This window comes from Sparus aurata, chromosome 16, assembly GCF_900880675.1.
Source record: "Sparus aurata chromosome 16, fSpaAur1.1, whole genome shotgun sequence".
NCBI classification, from domain to species: Eukaryota; Metazoa; Chordata; class Actinopteri; order Spariformes; family Sparidae; genus Sparus; species Sparus aurata.
The window spans coordinates 27,160,839-27,178,263 of NC_044202.1; the positions used below are offsets into that span (position 1 = coordinate 27,160,839).

General features: G+C 40.4%; 1 protein-coding gene across 2 annotated transcripts in view; it reads right to left on the reverse strand.

Annotated features, from left to right (window-relative positions):
• Positions 1–17,425, reverse strand: part of daam2 (dishevelled associated activator of morphogenesis 2) — a 136,980-nt gene that overhangs the window by 84,798 nt on the left and 34,757 nt on the right. The window contains exon 1 of one of the 2 annotated variants that reach the window (XM_030443355.1): positions 13,755–14,059. The exons of the other annotated variant lie outside the window; for it this stretch is intronic. The gene's annotated coding sequence lies outside the window, so the exon portion shown is untranslated. Of the gene's footprint in view, positions 1–13,754; positions 14,060–17,425 lie in introns of those variants that run through there. 2 annotated transcript variants of the gene reach the window in all.

A 17,425-nucleotide genomic window follows, 5' to 3' on the forward strand; every position in this document is an offset into this window, starting at 1 on the left:
GTGATTGTGCATGTGTGACATTTGTCATTCTCTGTATAGTGGAGTCACCCCACAAACACAATCCAAATTGACCATGTCCACTGCCATATGTGTCCCTAAGAGGCCCTCATATCTCTCACCTTTTAATTTAATCCCTCTCTCTCCCTCCCTCCATCTCTCCTCCCTCTCTCCCTCCATCTCTCCTCCCTCTCTGACTCGCTGTCATCTCCCATTATTCCTCTCTGGTGAGGAACTAAGGTGATTAGATTGACATATCCCTCCACCAACCCCCCTCTGACAATAACATCTGTCATTTTTCTTGCCACTTATCGCATCTACTCCTTGCAGCTTCATTGCCTTTTTGCCACTCTACTGTTCCCCTTCTCTCTAAACTCAGAGTACAGTGTAGATTGTAGAAGTGTAAAAATTATAACTTGGTAGCTAGGGGGATTACATGCTATAACAATTTCGTGGCTAATAACTGCCATGTTCAGTGACTGTGCAGCTTCCTGAAGTCTTGTTGTCACCTGGTGCCTAGTTTAGTGCAATCATGCACGTACAGAAAACAACATCAAAATCTGTTCAAACTGAAACAAATATGGCACAGAACACTATCCGGAAGTGGTATACAAGTGCACTGAGTGCCTAGATGAACTGTACTTGTTCAAAAAGCAACTACAACCAAGCGGCAACCTCCATGGCTGAAAAATCCAGCCAATGTGGAAGTTCCTTGGTTGACAATATGACACCATATCAAAATGCCCAACTTTACAGCAGACATAAGCATGCCCAAGCATTGAACTCATAATCATTCTCATCTTTCTTTGTGAGCCAATTGTGATAAGCTCTCTATTTTCAAAGTTGCTTTATTCTCTCTGTGGTCTTTTTCATGTTAGGGAGCTGTCACACATCAACTGCTCACGACATGAAAAACTGCACACACACGCACACCCAGACTAGACTTCCACGCTCTTTCCAGCTCGTGACTGGGAAAAAGATGCATGTATGGTCGTGTTATAAGTCACAGGAAAAGGAAGCTATCACTGAAAGAGTAAAGGCATGTGGATCTCTATAGGCTAGTGCTACTTAAAAACATCTGTGTAGAGCATGGAGGATCACACAGCATATGGAAGGCAGATCAGGGCTCACATCGGTTTTCACCCCGATTACTGATAACCCTGACTTTCTCCCGGGGACCTTGGACACGGCCTTCAGGTGCTGGTCAGCCAGGGGTATTTCTTCCTTGGGAGACCTTTTTGATGGTTCTACCCTCTTGACTTTCAATCAAATTATGGGAAAATATGGCATACCAAGAAATGATCTGTTTCGTTATTTTCAGGTCAGAGACTTTATTATAAAAGACACATCGCTGCTTGCTGATGTTAATGTCACACAGATAGAAAAACAAGTGCTTCTTTCTCAGGGGAATGCTTCCATTGGAGCCTTTTATGCTGGTCTGAGGGATCGCTCGGGTCACAGTGCTCGGGCGCTGGGGGTGATCTGGGAGAGGGAGCTGGGTGTTGTTATAACTGAGGAGATGTGGGATGACATCTGGAATAATGCAAAGAAAATCACAGTTTGTAATCGGACTAGAGCGATGCAACTTAAGATACTGCATAGAGCACATGTTGCCCCAAACCGTCTATCCAAATACAGAAAGGATGTCTCTCCACTTTGTCTTAAATGTAAGACAGAAATTGGTGATCTTACTCACTGTTTCTGGTCCTGTGTTAGGATACAAAAGTATTGGAGTGAAGTCTTATTTGAAATACAAAAGGTTCTGAAAAAGGAGCTGGAATTTGACCCGGTTTCCCTCCTTTTGGGTCTCCCTAGCGGCCGTGTAACTGATATGTATCAGAAAAAACTGTATAATGTTATGACATTTTGTGCCAGGAAAAATATTCTTCAGCACTGGATCTCAGACAAAGCCCCCTCGGTTGCGGGATGGCAGAGGACAATAATGGAATATATACCTCTGGACTTTCTGACCTGTCTCCTGCACTACAAAACGAATGCCTTTGAAAGAATATGGAAACCATTTCTTGACTATATTAATGTAAATATTTCTGCAATAATGACTAGAGCATTTGTATAAAAAAGAAGACAATTTTCTGTATTTGGCTCCCATTGGACTTGATTTCACTCTGTGCTGTATAATGTACCTGTCGTGTTCACCTGGAACTGGTTAACTGTTTTTTTTGTGTCGTTACTCCCAGCTTGTCTTTCGTCCCTGTTTGGTCTTGTCATGTGTCTTGTCTATGATGTAAAATTAGTAAACACATATAAAAAAAAAAAAAAAAAAAACATCTGTGTGTCACTATGGGAGATAGAGGAAGAGGTGCATAGAGATGTATCACTGTTGACTACTTGTCATCACACACATACGCCAGTAGGAACCATGTAAACACACATTATGACAAATTCCCTCCTTCCATGCTACTGCAGCAAAAACCCTGCAACGTGTTTGCACAGTCGTACTGTCACATGTTCAAGATTCAGACACACCCACTCAAGATTCAGATGTAACGACATACACACATGCAGCATTTGCATACTCACACACCCAGAGCCCTGAAGCAGAGAGAGGAGCCTGCTGGCTGCTCTGTGTTTGGAGAGTCTTGAGAGCAGCCAAGGAGAAAGGGAGAGACTGAAAGATGAAGGAGGGAGGGATAGAGGAAGGGAGGCAGGGATAAAGGGAGATGCTGCTGCCACTTCTCATCCAGCCCACTATCTCATCACCTCATCCCAAGCGTCAGGAAGTAGGTCAGTGGAGGAGGAGGGGGCAGCAGTGAGGATTGTGTGTGTATGTGTGTGCTGACGAGAGTCAAACGATGAGGTATATATCTATGCAGAGATCAGTCTCTCAAACATCTGTGCCTGCATAATTTCATTTCTCTCCCCAACATCTGTCACACAACTCAATGCTTTTAGTAGCAAGTACAAAAGCGGATTGCTTGTGGGTTTTTTTGGCAGTCCCTCATAGATAGACATGCTTGGAACAAATCTAAAAAAGCTGCATCATTCACCCATTGTCTCCAAATTGTACTCTGCACATTCCCCTCCTTCTTTCTCCTTAAACTACAACTACTGCAGTGTACTCACTCATTAAAATGCCTCTCACTCACCTCCATCCTCCCTCACTCTCCTCCCTTTTCCACCCTCCTCCACACACCTGTATCTGTACCTGGTTCTTACTTTCACTTCAAAAAGATGCCGTTGTCTTCTTCTTTGTATTACATGCATGGATTAATGGCTACCAATATAGCTTTTTCATCCAAATAATGCCAACTAGAGACAGAGAAGCAGAGAAAGTCAGGAAAGAGAAATGTGGGTTGAAAAACAAGAAGCAGCAGCAAAAAAACAACAAAAGCAAAACTGGTTGCAATAAATTACAACTTGAAAAGGCAGAGGCACAGAAGAAAGAGTGAGAATATTTTAAAGAGGCACTGAATAAAAGATCAGATGCAAGCCTGCAGCAGACAGTATTTTGCACACACATTGTTTCTGGGTTCCACAAATGAGGACCATTCCTCCAGGGTGCTGGGCTGCAGAGGAGGGTACAGTCAGACTTACATAAGCACCAGAGATATGGGAGCAGTGCCATGCCGGCACAGGCTGGAACAAGATGCCAAATGCCATGAAGAGTAAAGGCTTGGCATCATTTGGCAAACTGGTGGCATGCAGCTGAGGGATTTGTAAGGACTTTTCTGCTGGACAAGTAAGGACCCCTGCTTGATGTTTCACTCTGTGTTTTAACCACAAGGCTATGGTGGCAGCGGTTACAGTAATGCTCACAACAGCGCATATCGCCATGTGATGTTGCAGTTGAGCTACGTAGCTTGCTGCCAAATCTAGCTTGTTAGCTTGTATGCTAACTCCAGTGTTTAGCTTTGTGTTTATGGCTACTGGTTAGCAAAAGTGTCTTTCAAGTGGCCAGGCAGTTATAATGTTTGCAGTTTGTGTTCAGGACGCTCTGAAGTAGTTGAATTGGTTTAGAGAAATAATTACTCATGCTTTAGAAAGGCAGCATGGGGATGATGATTACCTGAATGATTAGCTAGTAACTTCTTCTACCGCGATGTAAGGTATATTGTTTATTTCTCAGGATATCTACAGTGATCAGCATGAGGCACTCGTCATTGTGTTTTAGTTTTACTGGTCAGAAATAGAACAATCAGGAACAATGCTGTTGTTGTTATTTTGAATGCGCCATCTTGGTTATCTGGGGTCTTCTGTTACTGTGGTTACAGGCCTGCTCGTGCACAGCAGGCTCCTCTATGAGGAGGGGCTTTGAAGGCAGGGCTGCAGCGCAGCTTAGAGGATTTATTAATTCCCATTATTATAATAAGGAAGACAGTCTTCCAACATGGCATTATGGAGCTCATGGTCAAATGTATGTTCCTTTGTGCCTCAGTACACAATTAGAATCCAGCACAGGAAAGGAAGATGTTGCCAGCTGTAGCAATAAAAGCTAATTCATTAATACATTTTCAAAATGTTAATCCAATGAATGGCTATTTCTGAAGAAATGTCAGCCAAATAGTAGAATCAACAATGGAAAGTGATCTGAGAAAGGATTACCTGATAACCAGGGATGGAAGTTAACATTGCATCTGCTCTCTTTACTTTACAAAAGCTGTTATTTGTGTGTAGTTGCACTGTTTTGAGTATTGTTTTAAATACGTAACTTTACTTCAGCTGCCCCTTGTGTTTACAAGTCGTATTACTCTTGGCGTTGCCATGGCAAAGATTTGATTTCATTTTCGTCAGAGTCGCATCTACCAACAACACGCCACTAAACATACATTTATTCATTCATCTAGTCTAAAATGGACACATGAAAACAGATACAAATGGTGCCAGAATGTCAGCCTGAATGGATCACCAGTGATTCTCCAGGGAGATTTCGTGCCTGTTGGAAAACAAAACTGCAGACAGAAAACGAGGTTTATAGGGAACCAATCTAAACGCTGATGATGTCAATCTATTGCTGTAATATTGTGGAAACTTTCTTGAACAATTGTTCCTGTCCAGTAGTACAATCACATTGGATCCTCCAAAAGTGAAATTTCGTGTATTGCTTAATAAGCCCTTTGTAGGAGCTAAGCCAATGCTTCAAGCTACTGAGATGTGTTCGCTCAGACGACTTAATTTAAGGCGCTGATAACTTCCTTACCAACTGACTGATGCTTCAAGACAATGTTTCTTTCTTGAACACTTGGTCCATTTATTGTCCATTGTACGTGCTCTTTATGATGTTCAAACAAAAGTTTCTCCTTTGCCAAAAAAATTTAAATAACTTAAATGCAGCCTCAGCGTCAGTACAGACAGCGACAGCGGTGAAAAACTATTTACCTTTTGGGAGTAAACACCTGCCCACAGAAAGATGGGTTCCTACTTAAAATAATTGATGCTAATTATAATAGTGACACCTGATTACATAATTCACTTTACAGCAACATTATGGCCCAAACACCCTTTCTGTTGTCTTCGACAGTTTCCATCACAATTGGGATTGCAGACTCTTCCAGCTCAAAAACGTTTGAGATGTTCTCTTTGCAGTGGATGCTAAGTGAGCTTATAATATCTACTGAAAATGGTAAGGAGATGAACAAAGAGTCAGGTGAGTAGAACAACTACTGGGAAGGACTGCTGCATTGCCTAGCTACATAGCATTGTATATGTGCATTAAGCGGGGTGTGATAAAATGTGTAGGTCTGTGTGGTTTAACATGTGTTTGAATAAACCTTACTGCATTACATTTTTAATTGACCACAGAGTATATTCTAACTGACATTTTACTTTTGTCTTAATTATCTTTTACACAACTACACTTAGCTTTACTTTCTTAAAGTGACAGTGCTACCTTGAGTATATCCTTCAAGTACTCTTTTCCTCTCGGATTATTGTTGTGGATGGAATAATCCAACCATTGACCATCACATAATTTCTGATTTAGATTTTGTACATTCATACCTTTCTTCCAATTGGGGCAGGCACTATCCTAACTGTCTTTGGAACCATAAATGTTTAAAGCAGTATACCAACATGGAGGGACATGTGAACACACCGAAAGGTCTTAATGGTGTTGTCTTGGCACATGTCTGCATGACCTCATATTTGTCGGTAGTACTGGTTGTGTACTGATATGTAAACATTGCATGTGTCCTTTGACATGGAAGTGAATCACTCACACTCATTAATTTGACATGAAATAGCTATTCAACCTAGCAGTTAGAAACATTGGAGCCATGCCACCCTTTGGACGCTTTTGCCCCAGACATGCCCTCTACGACAGCCCTACCCTCCCTCTCTTCTGTCTGCCTGTCTGTCCCTTGACTAATGGACCTAGCCCTCAATTCTTTCTCTCCTTCCAAAGCCACTGGCTCCAAGCCAAATCACCTGGGACACTAAAAACTCACCCTCTCATGGACCCTATTGGACCTGAGGCCCACCCACAGTCATTGCTACATGCCCTGGTGAAGCCATGTACACATCATACATCAAACCCTTTAAGGGTCAGAGGCCACAGTGTAGTGCTAATCAGTAACATTAGTGCACATTTTAGTTTGTACTGTCTCACGCTAATTAAGAGATTTAATTCATGCATCACTTCCTTAATTACATAGGTTTAGCACCATGGGTGGTCAGTTCACCAGATTTATGCAAAGAAATGGTGATTTGTGAATAGTGTAAACAGCTGGCCTAAATCCATCCACAATCAAAGTGATGTAAACATTAACAAATAAACTGTGCATTAGCAACATGCAGTCCTGAGTCCATCATTCACATTGATATTTGCATTCCTGATGTGTGACATAGGTAATCCATTTCAGTGTGAGTCTCTGTGGTTAGTAACAAGTCTCAGCTGATAAATGACCAGAGCTGACAGCAGAGGAACTGCCATTATATCATGGCACATTAGCATGAGATGCATTCCTGCTCTAACTCTGAAAGCATACACAAGGCCAGCAATTCATGAGTGCCTGTACACCAAGTGGCTCTCTTATGTGGACCTGGACAATGGGCTAGAGGATTTGGTTTGGACAATACTGTTGGGGCCTGAAAGGGTAGGCGACTGCAGGCAGGGATAGTTCTTTTGGCATGTGCAATGCCAAAAGTTCCCCCCTTGCTTTGGAACCCATGCGCATCTGATCCTCAGGGGGACAGTTATTTTTAGCTATGACAGCATGATTTGTCTCCAAAGCATTCTGAGGCTTGTTGATTAGTAAAAAAAAAATAAAGGATTCTTTTAAACAAGGAAGAATTCAAATGAACCAAAGCAAGGCTGGTCATGGCCCTCGGAGAAAGTGCCTTAGAAGAAACCTATTAGCGAAAAGAAAAGACCAAGTATGCTTAACTGGCAACTGAGGGGGCAATAAAATCATTGTGACATGCAGCAAAAAAGCAGCAATTGGCTTTGGATCAAAAGGTAAGACAACAACTGGTCTGAAAAATTAAGACAGGAGGTTATGGACCTAAGGGGGGGGGGGGTTGCACATACATTTTATCACTGTTAAGCGCTCTGGAGAAATTGTGGGCCAATCAATGAAATTCCAATGAAAAATGGTCCCACCTGATGACCCTGATGACAAAACTACCCTCCTTTTCAACACTCCAATCACACTGCCAGCCTCAATATTGCCAACTTACCATATATTTCAAGTTTGTATCAGATTTCATGTTTGTCAGGACAAAAGATTTTTCTAAAATTATGATAAAGCCCTTGAAAATTTTGAAAAAGCAAAATAATAATAATTGTTTAATTTTGAGATATTGTGTAACCACAATATTTTCTGAGATAGTCATGGAAAATCTTGAAGTGTTGCAACCCTAGTTTGCTTGTATGTTTTGTGTGAGCAATAAGCAGTTATTGAAACCATATTGATGGGCACCATGCTCTGGCTCAATTCACAGACACTCCAAGGATTTAAGGCAGCTACTGATAAGGGCTGTCTGTGCTCTTATGGCTACGTGCATCTGCCAGGAAAAGAACCCAGAATCAGAAGATCAGAAACCCACCCTTTTCTTTACCCTCTACCAGTACTGCAAACCTCCCTCATTTCTTTGCTTACGTTCTCTCTCAATCGCTTCCTTTCTGCCCTGCAATCAGATAGTTGAAACTGCAAGGATGAGGCAGCTGAAAATCTATTCAGCTGTTGGATCTGGAGCCATGCCTTCAGACAGTGTTGCCAGGACAAAGTCTATGGCAAGACTGTCTGACTCAGTAACAAAACATGCACTGGAAAACCTCATAGTGATACTTCTAAAGCACAATGACAATGGACTTCAAGCACATGAAAAGCGCCTCACTTTTCTAGTCTCTGTATATATTGTAACATCTTTAACAATAGCAGCAGAACAATGTTAAGGGAGGTGTGGCTGAGTCAGTTCCGTGGGGCTGTCATACAATATAACATATAACACATATACTGTGCATAACATGAGGGAAAAAAGTCCCTACATTTAAATTGACCACAATTATTATTAATTACTTTAACAGAGTGTGGTTAAAACTGTTGCTTAAATATTTCCAGTATGTCTCCAAGTCAAATGAAATCACATTTAGAAACAGCTTTTTTCAGACAGCCACTTGAAGGACAAGTAATTACATGTAGTCGCCCCAGGTTTACATACTGGTTACTGATCTGTATGTGAAGGCTAGATCCTCCCAATTAGAGTAATGGCAATGGTTGTTGAATGCTTTTTAATCACTGAGGAATCAACTGCTATAAAGGTGCAATTCTGGACAAGCTGTTCAAACTGTCCCTATGGTATCATTCTTATCAATCAACCACTTTGTTTAAATAACAGTGAGAAGCCAGATTTACACCACCTATATGTGGCAGTCTTTCAATATCACATCACAAATTCTTTCGCAGCAAATGTTTGAGAATTCTCTGAGGTCTTTTTGGCTTTTGGCTTCATTCAAAACAAACGTATAAGCAATGTTGGTTTTAACGGGACCATGAGGCACAGTAACCCACCTCACCCATAAAGAGGAAATGCCTCAAATAAACCACTGGAAAAGTAGGAGGGGAGAGAAGATATTTCCAATCCTCGAGGGATGTCATTAATACCAATTCCATTTAGTTTGATTCATTGAAAAAAAATAATTTCCTAATGTGGGGAACATTCATAATGGTGCAGACCATATGATGTACAGAGGGTTTTTACAACTGTGCTTTTTAATTGATTTTTTTGCTTTGACCAGAGAAAATGTAGCAGCTCCATACAGCAGCTAAGGGGGAACCCAACCATACACAGTTGCAGTTTGAAGCAAATTATTATAAACATGTTAAACCCCTTCATAGTACCCACAAACCACAGACACAAGTTGCATGAACAAAAGTTTAAATAAGAACCCGAACAGAAGCAAACTATTAGGATGAAGTCATTGCAAATCAATCACAAATTTTGGAGACCAGACAGGAAACCTTTTGTGAGATTCCTTTTCAAATGTAATTTTTTTAAACTGCAATTTTGTTCGACCTCACGTGACATCTTTTACTCTCAATTATTCAGTTTGCATAGTACTCAGAAAGTCATCCACATGTTGCAATAAGAAGTCCACCAGTTGACTGTAACAGTACAGATGTTAATGCTGCCTCAGGAAGGTTGTATCAAAGGAGGGAGACAGACCCAGAGCACAGACCCACTGTTGACCCATTTCTTTCCTGGCTGATGGGCACATCTCTGCGAGTTACATATCTGCTCACCAAATAGACCGGATCACTGGGATAACTGCGCTATTAATACTGGGAATGAGAAGAAAGTCGGCCATGGCACATTCCACAGGCCCAACATTCCCACATATTAACAGGGCTTGGAATGAAATCCAATACTCGGCATCCCTTTCCCTCAAACCCCAAAGCGCTACCCTGCCGGGTCAAATAATTTTCTTATTTCATGTGGGAGGAATGCCAGAGTCATGAGCACTCGGTCTAACTAAAGATGTGTTATTGTATATTTACATATCTAGAAAAAACTGGCACAAGTGCAACCTCAGAGCTGGTTAACAAGACTATCAAGGCAGAAAAGAAGCTGGACTTTCCAGAGACCCTGTGTTCTTCAAACGCCCTAGAATCTTGTCTCTATGAGGGAAAGAGCCTTGGCCATCAGTAGAGTGCTCTTTTAAAATTATACAGATGCTTGAGAAAATTCCTGCTCTTTTGGACAGTGAAAGAAAAAAAAAACAAAGACAAAAAACCCAAATCACCCCTAACCACCAATTTGTTTACATACATGCTAACAACTCACTGGTTAGCGAAGCAGTTCTTACAGACAGCTCATCATTTGTGGCAAAGTTTGAATATGTCAATCGACGTCAGTGGGTGGACCTAGGTGCTCCATATAGTTCATTGTTAAGCTATTAATCTTGCCCGGGTGAGAGGTCAACAGCTGCAGTATAGAGGACAGAGGACTTCTGGGTAATGTCTGGAATGCTCCTCTGGGACAGTTATAGCAATGCAGATACAGACGGCCCTCTGAAGTGACCAGCATTTTTTTTTAAATAGCCTGCAGTAACACTCCACTCAATTGAGGGACTGTAAAGAGGAGATATGCTTACACATCATAAGCCCCAGAAAGTGTGTCACTGGCACACATACAATTGTGCCATCTGACACATAGTCAGTGTGGGGACTTCAAGCAAAGGAGATGAACAGCAGTCTTCTTCCTAAATTCTCCCTAAGTTTTGTCCATAACTGTGCTACTGTAAATAAAACATGAAGAAAGATCAGATCAGAAAAATCAGATAGTTGAATTTAAGCAGCTTTAAAGAATTCATCTTTTTCTCTGTCCCTATTCTAAGGCCTGTTGAGCTGCCAGTCAGCAGCAGGGCTGAAGCGATGAAAGGCCGACCGTCACTCACTAACTCTACCTCGTACTCCCGCTAATCCTGAGATAGTACTTCATGCATCCGTAATGATCGATGAAATATGAAAAGAGGGTGCGTGTATGCTTCATGTGAGTCCTCACCTTTTGTAAAGCCCTCCCAACACACTGAATCTTTTAGTGATGTCACTCTGCTTGCCCTCTGTGCACGTGAGTCTGGGAGGATTTCCAGCAGACTGGAGCGTTAGCCTCTAATGTGGTGGAAATGGACTATCTTGTTCACAATGCAAAAAGACATCAATGAAAACACACATGGCCCTGTCACCTCTCGTTCATCAACCTTCAAACTTAAACGTAAATTAACAAATGACTTGAAAGCTGCAAAAATAGTGTTTGTCTTATGCTTTTTCATATTACTTTTTTCTCGTGTCAGCTATTTGAAAGCCTAGCCTCTAGTTAAATGTTCACAAACCCTGAGGTATCTGTATGGAATGTTGTCCATACACAAGCCATTGGACCTTGGACAAACCAAACGAAGGCATCCTAAACTAATTTCACAGATGGATATTTGGAACGTTGGTGCATGAACATTCATCACTGTTCTTTTGACACAGCTAAGGGCACAGACACACCGAAGGCCGACTATTGTGTCACCTCACGCTGACTGTATAACTGCACTACATGGGTGAAATCATGCATACTGCATAGGGGTGTAACGATTCATTTTAACAATGATTCGATTTGTATCACGGTTCGTGGTTGACGATACGATTCAAGGACGATCTTGATTCATTTAGAACGATACAACCCAATGCCACTCAGTGACTTGAAATCAATTCAGTAACTTTTTAGCCAAAAATTGAACCAGTGTGACTGTGAAATAAATACCTGGATACTGGACAGTACAGGTGAAGTTTCCTATATACCTGATGTTTCTTGTAAGGGAATCAGGTTTAAATTAATTATGGATATAAACAAGTAAAAAACATTAATGGCAAATGTATTAACCTTTTATTTGAATGAAGTGCAACCAGGAGGTTAACCTTTTCTGCTCTCATTTTCAATATAAAAAGAGTACAGTAAGTGCAACCAACATTTCTTCAGGTTGAATTAACAGTAGGTGTACCTGCTACTCCTGCTGACGTTACCTTGTGCTGCTGCTGCAACAGTAACACTGCAAGAGGTGCTTGGACGTTCAGTGTTGTGTGAAAATCCCATGGTGCCTTAGTAGGTGGTTGGAGAGATTAGTCGTGTTGCGGTGGTTTTTTACTTGGCTTCTACATATTCTACAAACAGCGAGCAACTTAATTAGAATATCTCCATCTTTGCAAAAGCCAAAGTGTTTCCACACACTGGACCGAAATGGTTGCTTGAAAATTTCCTGCTCGCCATCTCGTCTGCTATCCGCCATGCTGCATTTTGTTGTCGTTCTGAGATTCGCGCTGCTGCCGGCACATGCCGAAGACATCACAGACAGGCAGACTGAATCGAGTAACGTTTAACGTGTCTTTATTGTTAAAAATGCTAAAAATAATATAAAAATAAGTTTGCCATGCTTAAATCCAATGTGCAATTTCCTAGTATCGATAAAATTGATTCTTTACCATTTCAAACGATTTTTAATTGATATATGTCACCTGGAAGGCCAACTTGCCGAGCACAAATCGATGTAGTTGGATCGTAGGAATATAAATCGATTCATTGATGTAGTAGATGAATCGTTACACCCCTAATACTGCAGCAAGAGGCTCTGGGAGCTTTCCCTTTCTTTTTTGTTTGTTTTCTTGTGCAGAGCCAATCTGTGTGATTTATCTCACCAACTGGTTGCACTGCTGATTCTACATGCTCAATCATCCAAAATCCACACCACAACAACTTGGGCCACAGACGTTCACCATTGGTCCCAACATTGGTGTGACAGGGCCCTAGGATACAACTGAGATAGGCAATGCTTCAACAGGTAAGCAGGCTTTAAAATGTTTTCAAAGGAAGAAACCTGGAAGATTAGGACCGTGTTTTTATGTTATGCTATGGTGTATTGGCTTCCCTTGAAGGAATAGTACAGGCACTGTCTATAAAAAACAACAACATCCCAAGCAAATTAAGGCTGGTTGTTGCTGGGAGGAGATGTGCACCATATATGGAATTTTGTGCTGCCAGGCCACTACTTACATCAAAGGTTTGACTGTGTTGTTTATGACTGTGTTGATGGTCAGCCCACGTCTCGGATCCCAAAATAATTTTGTACTCATTATATACGACACTGTCCCATCCTCCCTTAATTCCTTACATGCCAGACATTTCCTTGGAACAAATTATATTTGTTCTAGACATCAGATCTCTTCTGACTTACTCGTCCAGCACTCAATTAAGCTGAACCCCCATCTGCCTTTGAAATCATGCAACATTTTCCAAAGACAATGAAACTATTAGCAATTTCAGCTAAAACTTGAATTGAAAGCTACCAAAATATGCCAAAAGCCTTGCTCATGTAATGCACCAGCATGCATAGGGGTAAAGCAAGGCGTGCTGTTGGCACCACTGTAGAAAGAGCCCAAATATCAACATGATGCACATTTCACAACCCATCTTTTGCTGCTGTTTATTACCTATAAAGCCACAGCAGTAAAAGAAAAAAGTACTGTAGACTTTATCATCTTAGTGGGATTAGTAGCCCTTTTTGCCCACATGCTTTCTTCTTGTTCAGCTTTCTGCAGAGCCTAGTGACATGTTTATTTTATTGGCTGCAGTAGTCTTTTTCTGGCTGGATTGAGCAGCAGGACGCACTGCATTGACAAACTAGGTTTACACTTTAACATTTGTAACCCGTCTTGTATGCAATCTCCAACTGGGTGAAGACCACTATGGTGCAGCTATTACTCACAATGAATGGGGAAGGTTAAGCGTATCAGTGTCAAGATCAAGTATCTGCTACTTACCCACTTCAGAAAGGGTGCCCTGACAGATCGATTGTCCCTGTGTTGCGTCACTTGGAATGGAAATTAAAGTGCCCTCCAACAAAGCAATGTGCACAAGAACATTTTTAAGCATTCTTGTAGCCTATGGCTTTAGATCCCTCTTTTTGCTATTTGGTTTTTGCATTTTGTGGACAAAATCCATGTCTTTGCTGAGGGTAACAATGTTTCCCAGTCGAAGCTGCTGCGTTATGTCTGCTCTCTTCGATCTTCTGAATTTCAGCTGAATGTGCTGGGAGCTGAGCTGTTGACATTGTCCCAGCTCTCTCTACCCCCTCCCTCTCTTGCTCTCTCTCCCTCTCTCACTCTGTCTTAAGATCACACGCACCCCTTTCCTCTCCCCTTCTAGATTTCAGCTCCAGTTTATGACAGCATTTATATGGATGTCAGCGAGAAGGGGATGGATTTTCTTTTGATATGAATGCATTTTTTTATGCAAGAGAGATGGCAAGAATAAAGGAAATGACCGATGGCAGCCTATGCTTCCCACCCCTGCCCACAATCCCAACTCCACCCAATGCATTCACTAACTGAGCAGACAAAGAACAAGGCTGTGGATGGGGGGATATCACGCACAACGCCCAAAGGAAACCCCTTTTTCCTGTAGCGTCTTCTTATTGCCAACACATGCATAAAAGCACACAGACTCACATAAGCACAGGCACACACAAAGAGGAAACCAAGTATGGGAGTCTCCAGTAGGAATTACCCCTGTGACAGACACAGGAAAAGGCGTTCCCTGAGGCCCAATCAGTGTTCATTGAGAAGAAGGTATGACGACATGCTTGATTCTTGTTGAGCTTGTCAAGTTCACACCATTAGCTCAGCCAGTCATGGACAACACCCCTGACTCCACACAGCCATTATCAGCTGAGATATTCAGCAAAGTAAAAAAACAAAAAACAAAACAATAATAAATTCAAGTAACAATGTTATCAACAAAGTATTTGAGCCAATTAACTACTTTTGAATTCCAAACACTATGTCTTCAGTTTATCTGAAAAATGTCTACACATCAATCTGCAAGGTATCATTAACCCAGGACATTTGTAGATGTCACACATTTATAACTTTATTGCACACTGCTTAGCAGACACACAGGTGGAGCACACTGACGGCTCATCTGGTGGCGATTTCTGATCAATGCTTGACAATTAAATCAAGACTTGCTTACACCATGAGCATATAGCTAAATGGTTGCTGACCTGATTTTGGTTAGTAATAATTCAACTCCTTGGGTATCAGAAGACAGTTATTTCAGGACTTTTTTCCTTCTTTTGTTGATTGTGCAAGATGCATTAGCCTATTTGACACAACACTGTGAATATATTTTGGACATTTACTAGATGCAAAAAATACTTTCTTTGCAACTGGTAAATTCATATTCATGTCCAAAACATATTCAACTGAATTTTACAGCTCTGTATATTAATTCTGTGGTCGAGTTTGCGTTAGTTTTGGGGTCTTTAATGTGAAAACAGTTTGAGAAACACTTGCCTAATTTGTACAGCAGGGCCCAAATGGTAACAATAATCACCATCTGTTATTGATGCATTTACTGTGAAAACATACTGCCACTGATATGCAAAAGAAAGAAGAAGGGTGAGTCAAAATACCATTATTATTTTCTCATTTTGAGGGACAGAAAACAGATGACACCAACCTGAGAATACCCCAAGGAAAAGGCCAAGCTCAGGCTCAAGTCCAGTAAAGTGCACTCCCTGTATCATCCATCACAGTATGATAAATTACATCAGCTATTCTTTTTTTTTTTTTAAATTTAAATTTTTATAACATTTAACAATAAAAGAAAACACATACGTTGGGAAAGAAGAAAAGGATTGAGAGAAAAACAAGACAATAAACAAATAAGATAATAAAAAATAATATATATTAATAATTAGTAATGATAAAAAATATATATACATGTGTATACATACATATATATACATACACATACATACACATATATACATACACACATACACAATACAATAAATACCAAATAGTAATTAAAAAACAACGAAAAAAAAACCAAAAACAGTTTGGTCTGAATGTATGTGTGTATGTGTGCAAGTGCGCACATATGGCGCATGTGAATGTATCATGTACACATCATCTGTCCTACATCAGACTATTAAAGCACTTCGGCTAATTGATGCAAATTGACTAGGCTTGTTCAACATCATGCCCTCTCTGGAATCAAATACTGCCATATGGCCATTTATTCTCCTTGCTTTTTTGAGGGGTCTGTTTGATTTCAATTGTCTACAACAGCATTCATTTTGTAGAGAGAAAGAAAATAACAGGTTACACAAAGGGGTGTAGTGCTATTTGTTAAAGTAAGAGTGCACCTAAGATGTGCTTGTGCGGCATGTGATCGGCACTAACATACATGCACACAGTAACATTATTCTTAACAATTAATTGTTATTGAAAAAAATAACAAAAGCATAGCCTTCATATATCTGTATAGCTAGCTATTATTGCAACAATCCGAACCATATCTATCTCTCTCTCATATATATATATATATATATATATATATATATATATATAGATATAGATATAGATATAGATATAGATATATAGAGATATAGATATAGATATAGATATAGATAGATAGATATAGATATATATAGATACATATAGATAGATAGATATATAGAGATATATATATAGATATCTAGATATGGTTCGGATTGTTGCAATAATAATAACAAACATACATTGTAATAAAGCAAGCATATTTGTCCAGTCCCATGTTGATTGGTGAGTATTCAAAACTTAAATAAATATCCATTTAAGGTGCATTTAGAAAAGTTGTGCAATTACTGAATTAATAAAGCATATGAACAAGGAACTTTGCTCTTACCTTGATATGTCAGCTCAAGAATTTTAACAACAAGCATCAGGTAGATGACCACACTTAAGCAGTGTTAAACACAGATTCAAGATAATCATTCTCGCAGGAGGGACAAAAAAACGTCTCACAACTTCTTAAGTGTCGTACAGTAACATTCCAGCAAACGCAATCATGTGTTGGGAAAACTGAAGTTGACACTAATTTGTGAAATAAATAACATTTCTTTGATCATCTTAATAAATGACAGGAGGTATTCCACATGAACCATTTTCTTCATCCTGGAGGATAGCCTACTTGGCACAAGGGGCACCGCAGCGTGACGACTATCGAAGACAGTTGACAGATTCCCTCAGAGATATTAATGATTATTTAGACAGGAATCATACAAGCTCATGAAAAATGTAAGTTAAGGGGGACACGATTCCACATCCTGGGAAAAAATATTATCTTCCCCCCAGTACATCAGTGTAAGCACAACTATCAGTGTTTGTATAGCAATGTAGTTATTCTTAGCTGGCAGGGTGACACATTTTTCTTTCAGCACTATATTTGGTGTCCCCTTCATGAATTGCTCTCGAGTAAATGTCATGTAATTGTTCTGTCCAAGGCTAATTTGCCCCTGCATGTTAGAATTATTCGATGAGTTGCACTATGACAACTTTGGAGTGGGTGACAGATGGAGCGACTATAGCAGGTAGGCTGAATGTTTAAAGCTGTTGCTGTGCAATGTCACATCTGTCATAATGATTGTCCCACTTCTAATATATTT